Source organism: Hemitrygon akajei, chromosome 10, assembly GCF_048418815.1.
Source record: "Hemitrygon akajei chromosome 10, sHemAka1.3, whole genome shotgun sequence".
NCBI lineage: Eukaryota > Metazoa > Chordata > Chondrichthyes > Myliobatiformes > Dasyatidae > Hemitrygon > Hemitrygon akajei.
Genome location: NC_133133.1, coordinates 8,543,215 through 8,557,345, shown reverse-complemented (window position 1 = coordinate 8,557,345; position 14,131 = coordinate 8,543,215). Strand labels below are relative to the sequence as shown.

The 14,131-nt window shown below is 42.6% G+C and overlaps 1 long non-coding RNA gene across 2 annotated transcripts in view; it reads right to left on the bottom strand.

Annotated features, from left to right (window-relative positions):
• Window positions 1-14,131, bottom strand: part of LOC140734046 (uncharacterized) — a 43,626-nt gene that overhangs the window by 27,621 nt on the left and 1,874 nt on the right. The gene's annotated exons all lie outside the window — the stretch shown is intronic.

Sequence of the window (14,131 nt, the reverse complement as noted above, 5' to 3'; positions counted from 1 at the left end):
GGAAGCAGGGTTTGAAGGTCGGCACAACATTGTGGGCCGAAGGGCCTGTAATGTGCTGTACTATTCCATGTTCTATGATTAACAGATGCTGTTATCTTTTCCATTTTGTAAATGTCCATTGTAATTTCCATCCATGTATTTAAAGTTGGGCTGTCCTGTGATAACCATTTCCTAGTAAGAGTCTTTTTACCAGCCACCAATAGTATATTCATTAAATATTTATCTCTTTTCAATGATTCCTGAGGTATATATCCAAAATATATGGTCTTACTCTCTAAGGGTATTTCACATTTAAAGATGTAGAGCTCTTTAGAAAAGCATATAATTCAGATAATGGTAGTAGAATCATTTCATGCATGTATAAGGGGTTGTCAAATCTTAAAACACATTCGACTTCATACATTAAAACAAAATGGGAGAAGGAAGGAGGGATAATTATATCTGAGGAAGAATGGACAACAATATGGAGATCTCAATGGAAGTGTACCAGTTCACAGAAATGGAGGGAGTTTGGATGGAAAAACTTGATAAGATACTTTATTACACCCTCTCAGAAATCCCATTATGATAGTAACCTCCCTGTTTGCTGGAGAAATTGTGGAAATCAAAATGCAAATCATTATATTTTTTGGGACTGCCCTGTTATCAAAAACTATTGGAGGGGGTTACACAATGCCCTACAAGCAAGATTACTTTTTTATTTCCATCTTTTACAGTTTCAAGATAACAAAAAAGGAAAAGGGCCCGAAGCAAAAGTTTGGGCACCCTGCATGGTCAGTACTTAGCAATACCCCCTTTGGCAAGAATCACTGCTTGTAAACACTTTCTGTTGTCAGCTAAGAATCTTTCAATTCTTGTTTGGGGGATTTTTGCCCATTCCTCCTTGCAAAAGGCTTCTAGTTCTGTGAGATTCTTGGGACGTCTTGCATGCACTGCTTTTTTGATGTCTATCCACAGATTTTCGATGATGTTTAGGTTGGGGAATTGTGAGGGCCATGGCAAAGCATTCAGTTTGTGCCTCTTGAGGTAGTCCATTGTGGATTTTGAGGTGTGTTTAGGATCATTATCCTGTTGTAGAAGCCATCCTCTTTTCATCTTCAGCTTTTTTTACAGATGGTGTGATGTCTGCTTCCAGAATTTGCTGGAATTTAATTGAATTTGTTCTTCCCTCTAGCAGTGAAATGTTCCCCATGCCACTGGCTGTAACACAAGCCCAAAGCATAATCGATCTACCCCCGTGCTTAACAATTGGAGAGGTGTTCTTTTCATGAAATTCTGCACCCTTTTTTCTCCAAAATGTACCTTTGCTCATTGAGGCCAAAAAGTTCTATTTTAACTTCAGCAGTCCACAGGACTTGTTTCCAAAATGCATCAGGCTTGTCTAGATGTTCCTTTGCAAACTTCTGACACTAAATTTTGTGGTGAGGACACAGGAACGGTTTTCTTCTGATGACTCTTCCTTGAAGGTCACATTTGTGCAGGTGTCACCGCACAGCAGAACAGTGCACCACCACTCCAGAGTCTGCTAAATCTTCCTGAAGGTCTCTTGTAGTCAAACGGGGGTTTTTGATTTGTCTTTCTACCAATCCTACAAGCAGTTCTCTTGGAAAGTTCAACTTGACCTCCACCGTTCCTGTTAACTGCCATTTCTTAATTACATTATGAACTGCAGAAACGGCTACCCAAAAACACTTTGCTATCTTCTTATATCTTTCTTCTGCTTTGTGAACATCATTTATTTTAATTTTCAGAGTGCTAGGCAGCTGATTGGAGGAGCCCATGGCTGCTGATTGTTGGGACAAGGTTTAAATAGTCAGGGTATTTATAAAGCTTTGAAATTTGCATCACCTGGCCTTTCCTAATGATGACTGTGAACAAGCCATAGCCCTAACAAGCTAATTAAGGTCTGAGACCTCGCTAAAAGTTATCTGAGAGCTCAAATCTCTTGGGGTGCCCAAACTTTTGCATGGTGCTCCTTTCCTTTTTTTCACTCTAAAATTGTACAAAACAAAAATAATACACTAATCTTGCTTAAAAAGTTGAAGGGAATGTTTCATCTTTAACTTTATGACTTTTGGAGATCAGTTCATCTTCTATTCACTTAACTATTCACAGTAACAGAAATTTTGACCAGGGGTGCCCAAACATTTGCATGCCACTATACAACAGAGTGGACATAAAGGGGATATTTTCTATACTGGGGAAGTAATGGACTGGAGGACACAGCCTCAGAAGGCAAGGACATCCCTTCGAACAGAAATGTGAAGGAATTTCTTTAGTCAGAGAGTGGTGAATCTGTGGAATTCATTGCTACATGATGGTGTGGAGGCCAAGTTATTGGGTATATTAGAAGTGGAGGTTGATAGGTTCTTGAGTAGAAAGGGCATCAAAGGTTATGGGGAGAAGGCAGGAGAATTGAGTTGTGAGGGATAATAAATGGTAGAGCAGGCTTGATGGGTTGAATGGCCGGATTCTGCTCCTATGTCTTATGGCCTTATGTGTTTGCAATTTATCTACACCATTGGTTTTTTTTTTCAGTTTTGTCACTAATTTACAGTAAAGTCAGCACAGATATGAACACAGAACATAGAACAGAACAGCAGAGGAACAAGCTTCTAAGTGCACAAAGTTGTGCCAAACCAATTATTTAAGTAATCAAATGACTATCTAAACTAATCCCTTCTGTCTAAACAATGTCTACCCTATCTTTGCCTCTCATAATCTTATAGATCTCTATTAGATCTCCCCTCAGCCTTCGCCGCTTCGGAGAAAACAGTTTAGGTTTGTCCAACCTCTGGTTATTGTACATGCCAGCTACGGCATCTTTCCGATAAAGTGGTGATCAGAATTGTGTGCCATACTCCAGATGCAGTTTTATAAAGATGCAGCAGAACATTGTGGCTTTTGAAGTCAATACATCAACTAATAATGGCAAGTTTGCCATAGGCCTCCTTAGCCATCATATCAACTTTTTGTAGCCACTTCCAGATATGAGCTTGGAGACTGTGTATGTTCTTTGGATTTCCAGTGTCTGCAGATTTTTTACTTGTTAGAGAAAATTTATAGTGTTGCTGGAACTTGAGGACCTGAGTTATAATAAGATGATTAGAGATAGAGACTGAATGGACAGCTGGAAGCCTCTTTCCCAGGACGGACATGGCTAATACAAGAGGACATAACTTTAAGGTGTTTGGAGGAAAGTATAGGGGTGATAGAACATAGGAAATAAAAGAGTAGAGTACAGCAAGAGGCTCTTCCATCCACAATTTTGTGCAGAACCAATTAAATTAGTAATCAAATGGCCAACTAAAATAATCCCTTCTGCATATACAATGTCCATATCCTTCCATTTTCCTCACATTCATATATCTATCTAAATGTTTCTTAAAACGCCTAATGTTTCTGCCTCTACCATCACCTGAGGCAGTACATTCCAGACATCCACCACGCTCTGTGTGAAAAAACTTGTCCCTCGCATTACCTTTGAAATTATTCCCTCTCACCTTAAAAATAGTATTAGACCTATCAAACTTGGGGAAAAAATGTCTACTCTATCTATGTCTCTCATAATCTTATAAATTTCTGTCAGATCTCCCCTCAGACCCCGCTGTTCCAGAGAAAATAACTCTAGTTTGTCCAAACTCTTGGTATAGCACATGCCCTCCAATCCAGGTATCATCCTAGTAAACCTCTTCTGCACCCTCTCCAAAGTCTTGACATCCTCTCTACAATGGGAGCACCAGAACTGTATGCAGTACACCAGATGCAGCATAACTAGAGATTTATAAAGCTGCAACAGATCTTCCTGACCTTCTGATGTCAGAGGTATGCTATACAAAGAGGGATGGGTGTGTGGAATACGTGGAATGAGAGGGATGGGGGCCAGAGTGGTGGTAGATGCAGGTACATTAGGGACATTTAGAAGACTTTTACATAGGCACATAGATGAAAGAGAAATTGAGTGCTATGTGGAAAGGAAATGTTAGATTTATTTTAGAGTAGATCAACATTGTGGGAAAAAGGGTCTATACTGTACAGTACGATACTGTTCTGTGACCTACAGTATTGTACACAATTCTTAAGCACATATATATTGACAGACAGACAGACGGGATACTTTATTGATCCCGAGGGAAATTGGGTTTCATTAAAGTGGCACCAACCAAGAATAGTGTAGAAATATAGCAATATAAAACCATAAATAATTAAATAATAATAAGTAAATTATTCCAAGTGGAAATAAGTCCAGGACCAGCCTATTGGCTCAGGGTGTCTGACACTCCAAGGGAGGAGTTGTAAAATTTGATGGCCACAGGCAGGAATGACTTCCTATGACGCTCAGTGTTGCATCTCGGTGGAATGAGTCTCTGGCTGAATGTACTCCTGTGCCTAACCAGTACATTATGGAGTGGATGGGAGACATTGTCCAAGATGGCATGCAACTTGGACAGCATCCTCTTTTCAGAGAGTCCAGTTCCACCCCCACAACATCACTGGCCTTACGAATGAGTTTGTTGATTCTGTTGGTGTCTGCTACCGTCAGCCTGCTGCCCCAGCACACAATAGCAAACATGATAGCACTGGCCACCACAGCCTCGTAGAACATCCTCAGCATCGTCCGGCATTGCTAGAGTGTCTAAGACTTTTGCACAGTACTGTAGTAATTTTATGCATTGTGCTGTACTGCTGTCACAAAAAAACAACACATTTCGTGACAGATGTGAGTGACGGCAAACCTGGTTCCGATATGGGTTTCTATTGTGGAATGAGAGTGGGAAGGGGGAAGGGGGATGGGAGGGAGTGGGAAGCACCAGAGAGATATTCTGTAACGATCAATAAACCAGTTATTTAGAATCAAATGACCTTGCCTGGTGTCTCAGGACTGAGTGTGTCCTGACCTGTGCCACACACCACCCCCCCCCCCCCACACACCCCTGCCCTGGCACTCCTTCTCTGTCACACGTTCTACACCCCTCATGCATCACTCCACCGCTCACCATTTCCAACATCCATTTCTCCTGCCAGGTATACAAACTCATTCTCTGTTTCACGTTGTCAAATACAGTACTGTGCAAAAGTCTTCAGCACCCTAGCTATACATATGTACTGTACCTAAGACGTTTGCCCAGTATTGTATGCTCTGTATGCAAAGCGTCTGTACTTGCAACAGATGAAGCCCTCTCTAACACAGATTCAGAACCAGATTTTCTTTTTATCACAACAGAGACACAGTCACTATATCAGCTTCAAAGGTAGTATTTAATAATGCAATTTTATCATTTGTTCACAAGCAGGATTAGTCTTAAAAGAAGGTTTGAAGAGGATGAAATCAATTGGATTGCTAAGGGTCTTGCTATAAACCCTGTCCCACTATGTAAATCATATGTAGAGTACCTATTCCACTCTTTTAAGGATTAGTCCTACAATTCCTTCCTCACTTTAAGCATTTATTCAGAAATCTATGGCTTTTTTTCTCCCTAGCTTACACTGTACTTCAGGTGTTCAGAATTAATTTGAATCCATTGAAAGGAATTGTATGAATCAGACGCATCTCAGCTAGGCTCACAATTCTAGCTGCTTCAGAAGTGTTCCAATCCAAACAATCTTGGTCTCGTAATTTAATCTCCTTCTGCTTTCTGATAGCGACATTATAACCATTGCTACCCTGAGAAGTTCACATTTCCTTGAAAGCCTGCAGAATTATTCTTTGCCATAGATGAAAATCATCAGGGAAATCTACTCTCGATTGCAAAGAAAGGAACACCTGTCTTTAAATAGAACAAAGAACAGTGCAGCATAGTATATTCCCACTGGTTCACACATTGTGCCAGGACTTGGCGTCTCGTCTTCTCAATGTGGCCTCCTTTATATTGGAGATACTCATTGTAAATTGGTGGGTCGCTTCGGTAATCACCTTCGCTCCATCCACCGCAAGTGGAAGTTCCTGGTGGACAAACGTTTTCATTCCCATTCCAAAATGTCGGTCCTTGGCCTCCTCTTGTGCCAAGATGAAGCCACCCTCAGTGCGGAGGAGCAACACCTTATATTCTGTCTGTGTAACCTCCAACCTGATGGAATGAATATCAATTTCTTCTTCTGTTAAAAAAAAATCTTCCCAAATCTGGCCTTCTAACTCTTCTCACCTGCTATCACTTTCTCCTGGGTCCCCTCCTCTTCCTTTTGCATTAACTGCTTGCTTCAGGTCCTTCCACATTTCTATAGGATTAAGGCCAGGACTTTAACTCAGCCATTCCAAAACACAAATGTTCTTTTTAAACCATTCTGTTGTTGATTTACTCTTGTCTTTTGGATCATTGTCATTTTGCATTATCCAACTTCTATTAAGCTTCAGGTGACGGACTGCTACCCTGACATTCTCTTATAAAATGTCTTGATACAGTTTCAAATTCATTGTTCTCTCAATGATTGCAAGCTTTCTAGGTCCTGAGACAGCAAAGCAGCTCCAAACCTGACACAGCTTGGCTGTGGTTCTTTAAAAAGGGAGCTTTGAGACCGTTAGTCCATTGTACATGGCCTATCAGTGGCTATAACCAGAGCACCAATCGTGAGTGAGATAGCAAGGAAGGTTCAGGCATAAAAGGAAGACACCGCCTAGCGGAGCGGTCACCGACAGAGTGATCTGAGGCAGAGTGCTAGGGCTTTGGCAAAATCAGATCGAGGCGAGGTAAGTTACCTGTGAGGAATAGAAACAGGAAGAATGTCTGTGAGGCTTGTGTTCTGTACCGGGTGCAGATGCGGGAAGTTCCAGAGACTCCCACCCTACCGGATGGCCGTATCTGCGGCAGGTTCCTTACGGACTGCATTAGGGAACTGGAGATGCAGCTCGATGACCTTCATGTGACCAGGGAAAGTGAGGAGGTGATAGAGAGGAGCTATAGGCAAACAGTCACACCGGGAGCTCCAGAGATAGAAAAGTGGGTAACAGTCAGGAGAGGGAAAGTCAAGAATCAGGTACTAGAGAGTACCCCAGTGACTGCCCCCCGGAACAATAAGTACTCCTGCTTGAGTACTGATGTGGGGGTCAGCCTATCTGGGGGGAGCGACAGTGGCTGTGACTCTAGCACAGAGTCTGGGCCAATGGCTCAGAAGGGTAGGGAAAGGAAGAGGATGGCAGCAGTAATAGGGGACTCCATAGTTCGGGGGTCAGACAGGTGATTCTGTGGACGCAGGAAAGAAACACGGATGGTAGTTTGTCTCCCAGGTGCCAGGGTCCGGGATGTTTCTGATCGTGTCCACGATATCCTGCGGTGGGAAGGAGAACAGCCAGAGGTCGTGGTACATATTGGTACCAACGACATAGGTAGGAAAAGGGAGGAAGTCCTGAAAACAGACTACAGGGAGTTAGGAAGGAAGTTGAAGAGCAGGATCTCAAAGGTAGTAATCTCGGGATTACTGCCTGTGCCATGCAACAGTGAGTACAGGAATAGAATGAGGTGGAGGATAAATGCGTGGCTGAGGGATTGGAGCGGGGGCTGGGATTCAAATTTCTGGATCATTGGGACCACTTTTGGGACAAGTGTGACCTGTACAAAAAGGACAAGTTGCACTCGAATCCCAGGGGGACCAATATTCTAGTGGGGAGGTTTGCTAAGTCTATTGTATTATTGACCCCATCCTGAATCTAACTTCCACCCACAGAGATTCAGTAGACAATCCCTCCATGACTTCCTCCTTTTCTGCAGCCATGACACTATCTCTGATCAACAGTGCCACGCCCCCACCTCTTTTGCCTCCCTTCCTGTCCTTTCTGAAATGAAATATCTAAAGCCTGGCACTCTAAGTAACCATTTCTGCCTCTGAGCCATCCAAGTCTCTGTAATGGCCAAAACATCATAGCTCCAAATACTGATCCAGGCTCTAAACTCATCTGCTTTATTCATGATGGTTCTTGCATGAAAATAGACACCTCTCAAACCATCGGTCTATCCCTTCTCTATCACCTATCTATCCTCCCCCTCACACTGCCTCCAAACTTTCTCTATCTGTGAGCCAACTGTCTCTTCAGTTCAGTTCCCATCGCCCAGCAATAAATGTACTGCATGTTTTTTATAGACCACCCAATAGTAACAAGGAATTGAGAAGCAGATATGGAGACATATTCTGGAAAGGTGTAATAATAACAGGGTTGTTGTGGTGAGAGATTTTAATTTCCCAAGTATTGATTGGCATCTCTCTAGACCAAGAGGTTTAGATGGGCTGAAGTTTATTAGCTGTGTTCAGGAAGGTTTCCTGACACAATGTGTAGTTAAGCGTACAAGAGGAGAGTCTGTACTTGATCTGGTATTAGGAAATGAACCTGGTCAGGTGTCAGCTCTCTCAGCGGGATATCATTTTGGAGAGAGAGATCACAATTCTATCTTTACCATAGCATTGAAGAGGGATAGGAACAGACAAGTTAGGAAAGCATTTAATTGGAGTAAGGGGAAATATGAAGCTGTCAGGCAGGAACTTGGAAGTATAAATTGAGAAGTTCTCAGGGAAATGTACGGCAGATATGTGGCAAACGTTCAGGGGATATTTGCGTGGTGTTATTCAAAGGTATGTTCCAATGAAACAGGGAAAGGATGGTGGGGTACAGGAATCATCCACCACCTCTCCTATGGCTTCATGGGATCCTGATCGGGGAGCTAAGCAGGTACTATACCTTGCCCAAGGGTGACGTACAGACTACCAGAGGGAAAGAACACCTTACACTTCTTCTGGTAGAGGTGTATTTCCACTCTGCCTCTGTAGGGAACTATTTAATTGCTTTATAGAAGCTGTCCTTGAGCCTGGTGGTACATGCTTTCAGACTTTTGCATCTGCTGCCCGATGGGAGAGCGAAGAAGAGTGAATATCCAGCATGGCTGAGCACTTGGATTATGTTGGCTGCTTTACTGAGACAGGGAGAAGTGTAGACAGAGTCCGTGGAGGGAAGGCTGGTTTTGTGATATGTGGAGCTGTGACCACAACTCCCCGCAGTTCCTACTGGTCATGGACAGAGCAGTTGCCATACCAACCCATTACCATTATGCATCAAGAAAAGATGGTTTCTATGGCACCTCAATGAAAATTACTCCATCTCTACTGTGGGAGGGTAGCAGGAGCAGGAGGGGGAATTTTTAAAGAAGGTGACCGTGCGTGTATTTTCTTACACGGAGCATGGTGAGTGCAAGGAATGGGCTGTCAGGAGAATTGGTGGAAGCAGATTGTACAGTCTTTCATATAGGCACATGGACATGCAGAGAATGGAAGGATAGGGACTACATGCAGGCAGAAGGGAATAATTTTATTTGAATAACTGCTTGACACAGACATAGAACATAAACATATAGTACTGTGCAAAACGTCTTCGGCACATAAATATAGCTAAGCTGCAAAGACTTCTGCACAGTACTGTAGGAATTTTATGTATTGCACTGTATTGATGTTAGAAAAAGAACAAATTTCATGATATAGAGGCATAGAAAACCTAGAGCACAATACAGGCCCTTCGGCCGACTAAGTTGTGCCGAGCATGTCCTTACCTTAGAAATTACTAGGGTTACCTATAGCCTTCTATTTTTCTAAGCTCCATGTACCTATCCAAAAGTCTCTTAAAAGACCCTATTGTATCCGCCTCCACCGCCGTTGCTAGCAGCCCATTCCACACACTCACCACTCTCTGCACAATAAACTTAACCCTGACATCTCCTCTGTATCTACTCCCAAGCACCTTAAAACTGTGCCCTCTTGTGGCAGCCATTTCAACCCTGGGAAAAAGCCTCTGACTATCCACACGATCAATGCCTTTCATCATCTTATACACCTCTATCAGGTCACCTCTCATCCTCTGTCACTCCAAGGAGAAAAGGACGAGTTCACTCAACCTGTTTTCATAAGGCATGCTCCCCAAACCAGGCAACATCCTTGTAAATCTCCTCTGCACCCTTTCTATAGCTTCCACATCCTTCCTGTAGTGAGACAACCAGAACTCAGCACAATACTCCAAGTGGGGTCTGACCAGGGTCCTATATAGTTGCAACACTACCTCTCAGCTCCTAAATTCAATTCCATGATTGATGAAGGCCAATACACCATATGCCTTCTTAACCACAGAGTCAACCTGCACAGCAGCTTTGTGCGTCCTATGGACTTGGACTCCAAGATCCCTCTGATCCTCCACACTGCCAAGAGTCTTACCATTAATGCTATATTCTGCCATCATATTTGACCTACCAAAATGAACCATTTCACAATTATCAGGGTTGAACTTCATCTGCCACTTCTCAGCCCAGTTTTGCATCCTATCAATGACCCGTTGTAACCTCTGACAGCTCTCTGCACTGTCCACAACACCCCCAACCTTTGTGTCATCAGCAAACTTACTAACCCATCACTCTACTTCCTCATCCAGGTCATTTATAAAAATCACGAACAGTAAAGGTCCCAGAACAGATCCCTGAGAGAAACTACTGGCCACAGACCTCTATGCAGAATACAACTTATCTGCAACCACCCTTTGCATTCTGTGGGCAAGCCAATTTTGGATCCAAAAAGCAAGATCCCCTTGAATCCAATGCCTCCTTACTTTTCCTGCATGAGGTACCTTATCAAATGTCTTGCTGAAATCCATATATACGACATCCTTCATCAATGTGTTTAGTCACATCCTCAAACAATTCAATCAGGCTCATAAGGCACAAACTGCCCTTGACAAACCCATGCTGACTATTCCTAATCATATTATAACTCTCCAAATGTTCATAAATCCTGCCTCTTCGGATCTTCTCCATCAACTTACCAACCACTGAAGTAAGATATATGTGAGTGATGATAAACCTGATTCTAATTTGGGTCTTTATTGTGGACTGAGAGTGGGAAGGGTGCTGGGAGGGGTGAATCATGTTTGGGAGATGGTGAAAGGACAGGAGAGGGGGCAGGAAGCCTGGAGAGACATTTTATAATGATCAATATTGTTTGGAATCAAATGACCTAACCTAGTGTCTCAGGCCTGGGTGCGTCTGCACCTGCCCCTGACTCACCTTCTCTGTCACCTTTCCCAAACCCCTCCTGTGGCATTCCACCCTCGTCATTTCCAATATCCTTTGCTCCTACCAGATTTACAAATTCGCTCTCTACTCCATGTTAATAAATATAGTACTGTGCAAATGTCTTAGGCATGCTGGCTATATGTATGTGCCTAAGAATTTTGCACCATACTGTAGAACATAGAACATTACAGAGCAGTACAGTCCCTATGGCCCATAATACTGTGCTGACCTTTTCACCTACCCAAAAATCAATCTAACCCATGAACCTCAATTTTCTGTCATCAATGGTCCTACCTAAGAACCTCTTAAATGCTCCTAATGCATCTATCTCTACTATGATCCCTGACAGGGAGCACAATGCACACACACTCTGTGTAAAGAACTTACCTTTTACAACACTGCCTATACTGTTATCCAATCACTTGAAAATTCTGTCCCCTCGTAGTATCTACCTCTACCCTGTGGGCTGAATGGCCTCTTCCCATGTGTACTGTTCTATGTTCTGTTTTCTTTGTTCAGTGTTCTGTGTTCTGTGATTTATGTTCTAAGTAACAGAATCTCATATTAAAGCAGAACTAAAGTGTTCACACATTCTTTGGATATATAAAAAATGATATAAAAAGGTATTGAAAAATATTGTGCTGAGGGCTATGATTTTTCTCTCTTCATGCTGAGGTAGATGTTAAGTGTGTTCATTACCCAGCAGCACTTTGTTCAAATGACTATTCTTCATGTGAACATAGCTGGACAAAGAGCATTAACAGTCTGTTCAATCATTGTGGTATTAGCACCAAGACTGGGCTCGTTATCGCTTAGCATTCACAAATGCACATATCTTCGTTGTACATGGATCAATAAGTGTAAAAACTAATTGTTTCATTTTAATTACTATTCCCAAGGGGATAGCAATGTCATTTTTATTGTTTTTACCATTATTCTAGAGCAGACAGACTGCTAATGGAGCCTTCCACTTCCTCTACCAAACCACATTTTGCATTTGATCATAAACACTAATTTTACATTTGATTGCTGAATTGTTTGCAGAGCCAAGTCTTTTTTACAATATACTTCCTGAACTGTTAGTTCTCACAGAAATACTCACATCACAGAAACAGGCCCTTTCACCTATATTGGGCCATGCTGAACAAGAAGCCTATCTCAGCTCATCCAAACACGAGGAAATCTGCAGATGCTGGAAATTCAAGCAACACATACAAAATGCTGGTGGAACGCAGCAGGCCAGGCAGCATCTATAGGAAGAAGTACAGTCGACGTTTTGGGCCGAGACCTTTTGTCAGGACAAAGCATCTCAGTCCTGACAAAGGGTCTCAGCCCGAAACATCGACTGTACTTCTTCCTATAGATGCCGCCTAGCCTACTGCGTTCCACCAGCATTTTGTGTGTGTTGCTCAGCTAGTCCAATTTGTCTGGAAATCAGAATCAGAATCAGGTTTATTATCACTGAGATAGGTTGTTAAATGTGTTGCTTTGCAGTAGGTAGTGCTCATGCGTTTATGATCTCTTCAGAAAGCTGATAGTGGAGGAGAAGAAGTTGTTACTAAAACTTTGAATGTGTGTTTTCTAGTTTCTGTACCTCTTCTCTGATGTTGGAATGAGAAGAGGAGATGTCCTAGGTGGAGGGGGTCTTTATGATGGATGCCACCTTTAACAGGAATCATCTTTTAAAGATGCTGTCTACAGTGGGATGGCTTGTGGCTATCATGGAGCTGGGTGAGTTTGGTCCTTGTCGCTTTCCAATCCATGTGCCTGTCCAAGTGCCTCTTAACTGTTGTTCATGTATCTCCCTCCACCACTTCCTCTGGCAGCTCATTCCATGTATAGTTCCTATTAGATTTCTTTCCTTGTGTTTTAAACTCATCCCCTCTTTTTGATTCTCTGCCCCTGGGAGAAAGTCCTTCAAATGCTTGTCTGGTAATCATTGCTTTCTGCACTTTCTGCATCGCTCAGTGCCCTGTGCCTTGAGACAAGCAGTAATTGCAGTTGGACTCCACAGAGACCAGCTTTAACACCATCTCCACGTTGCTATCAGTCAGTGAGAGAGCTTGCAGTCATTCTGGCAGCATTTCCCACTGCCTGTATGCGTTCAGAGGCTGTTGCCAATAGCAAAAAAAAAACAAGCTTCCTGAGTCTTTTGAACTGATCTGTGAAAAAAAACTTTCAGCCCTTGTGAAAATCCTACCTGAGCAACAAGCTCAACAAATATGGAGCTCAGACATGTGGCTCAAATGGCAATCAGGCTTATCTCATCCTCTGAGGTTTCCACATGGTGTCACAGTCACCAGCAAAATAAAATTGCAAAATATTGTGGATGCATCATCATAAGCATGATAAGCCATCTCGTATGCCATGGGTGATCATGATCTCATGACCATGATTGTTCTTGCCCAATATTTCGACAGAAGTGGGTTGCCATTACCTTCTCATGGGTAGTGTCTTTAAAAGAAAAGTGACCCCAGCCATTCTCAATTCTCTTCAGAGAATGTCTGCCTGGTCGCAAAACCAGGACTTGTGATCTGCACCAGCTGCTCACACGACCATCCACCACCTGCTCCCGTGGCTTCATGTGACACTGATCCGGGGGCTAAGCAGGTGCTACACCTTGCCTAAGGTTGACCATTCCACACACAAATCCCTCATCTCCCCTATTCTTTCCCCCAATCACCTTAAAATTATGTCTCTTGTATTTGTCATCATCAGAGACCCTCCCTCACATACTATGCTCTTTTCGTGCTGCTGCCATCAGGTAGAATGTTTAAGAACCTCGCAAGTAGCGCCACCAAGTTCAAGAACAGTTACTATTCCCAACCATCAGGCTCTTGAACAAAAGGGGATAACTACACTCACTGGTCCATTCATTGAGATGTTTCCACAACCAATGATCTCACTTTTATAACTCTTTATCTCATTATCTCATGTTCTTGTTATCTATTACAATGTATTTATATTTGCATTTGCACAGTTTGCTGTCTTCTGCACTGTGGTAGATCTTTCTTTGAACCTGTTATAGCTACTATTTTATAGATTTACTAAGTATGTCTACAGGAAATAAATCTCAGGGTTGTATATGGTGACATCTA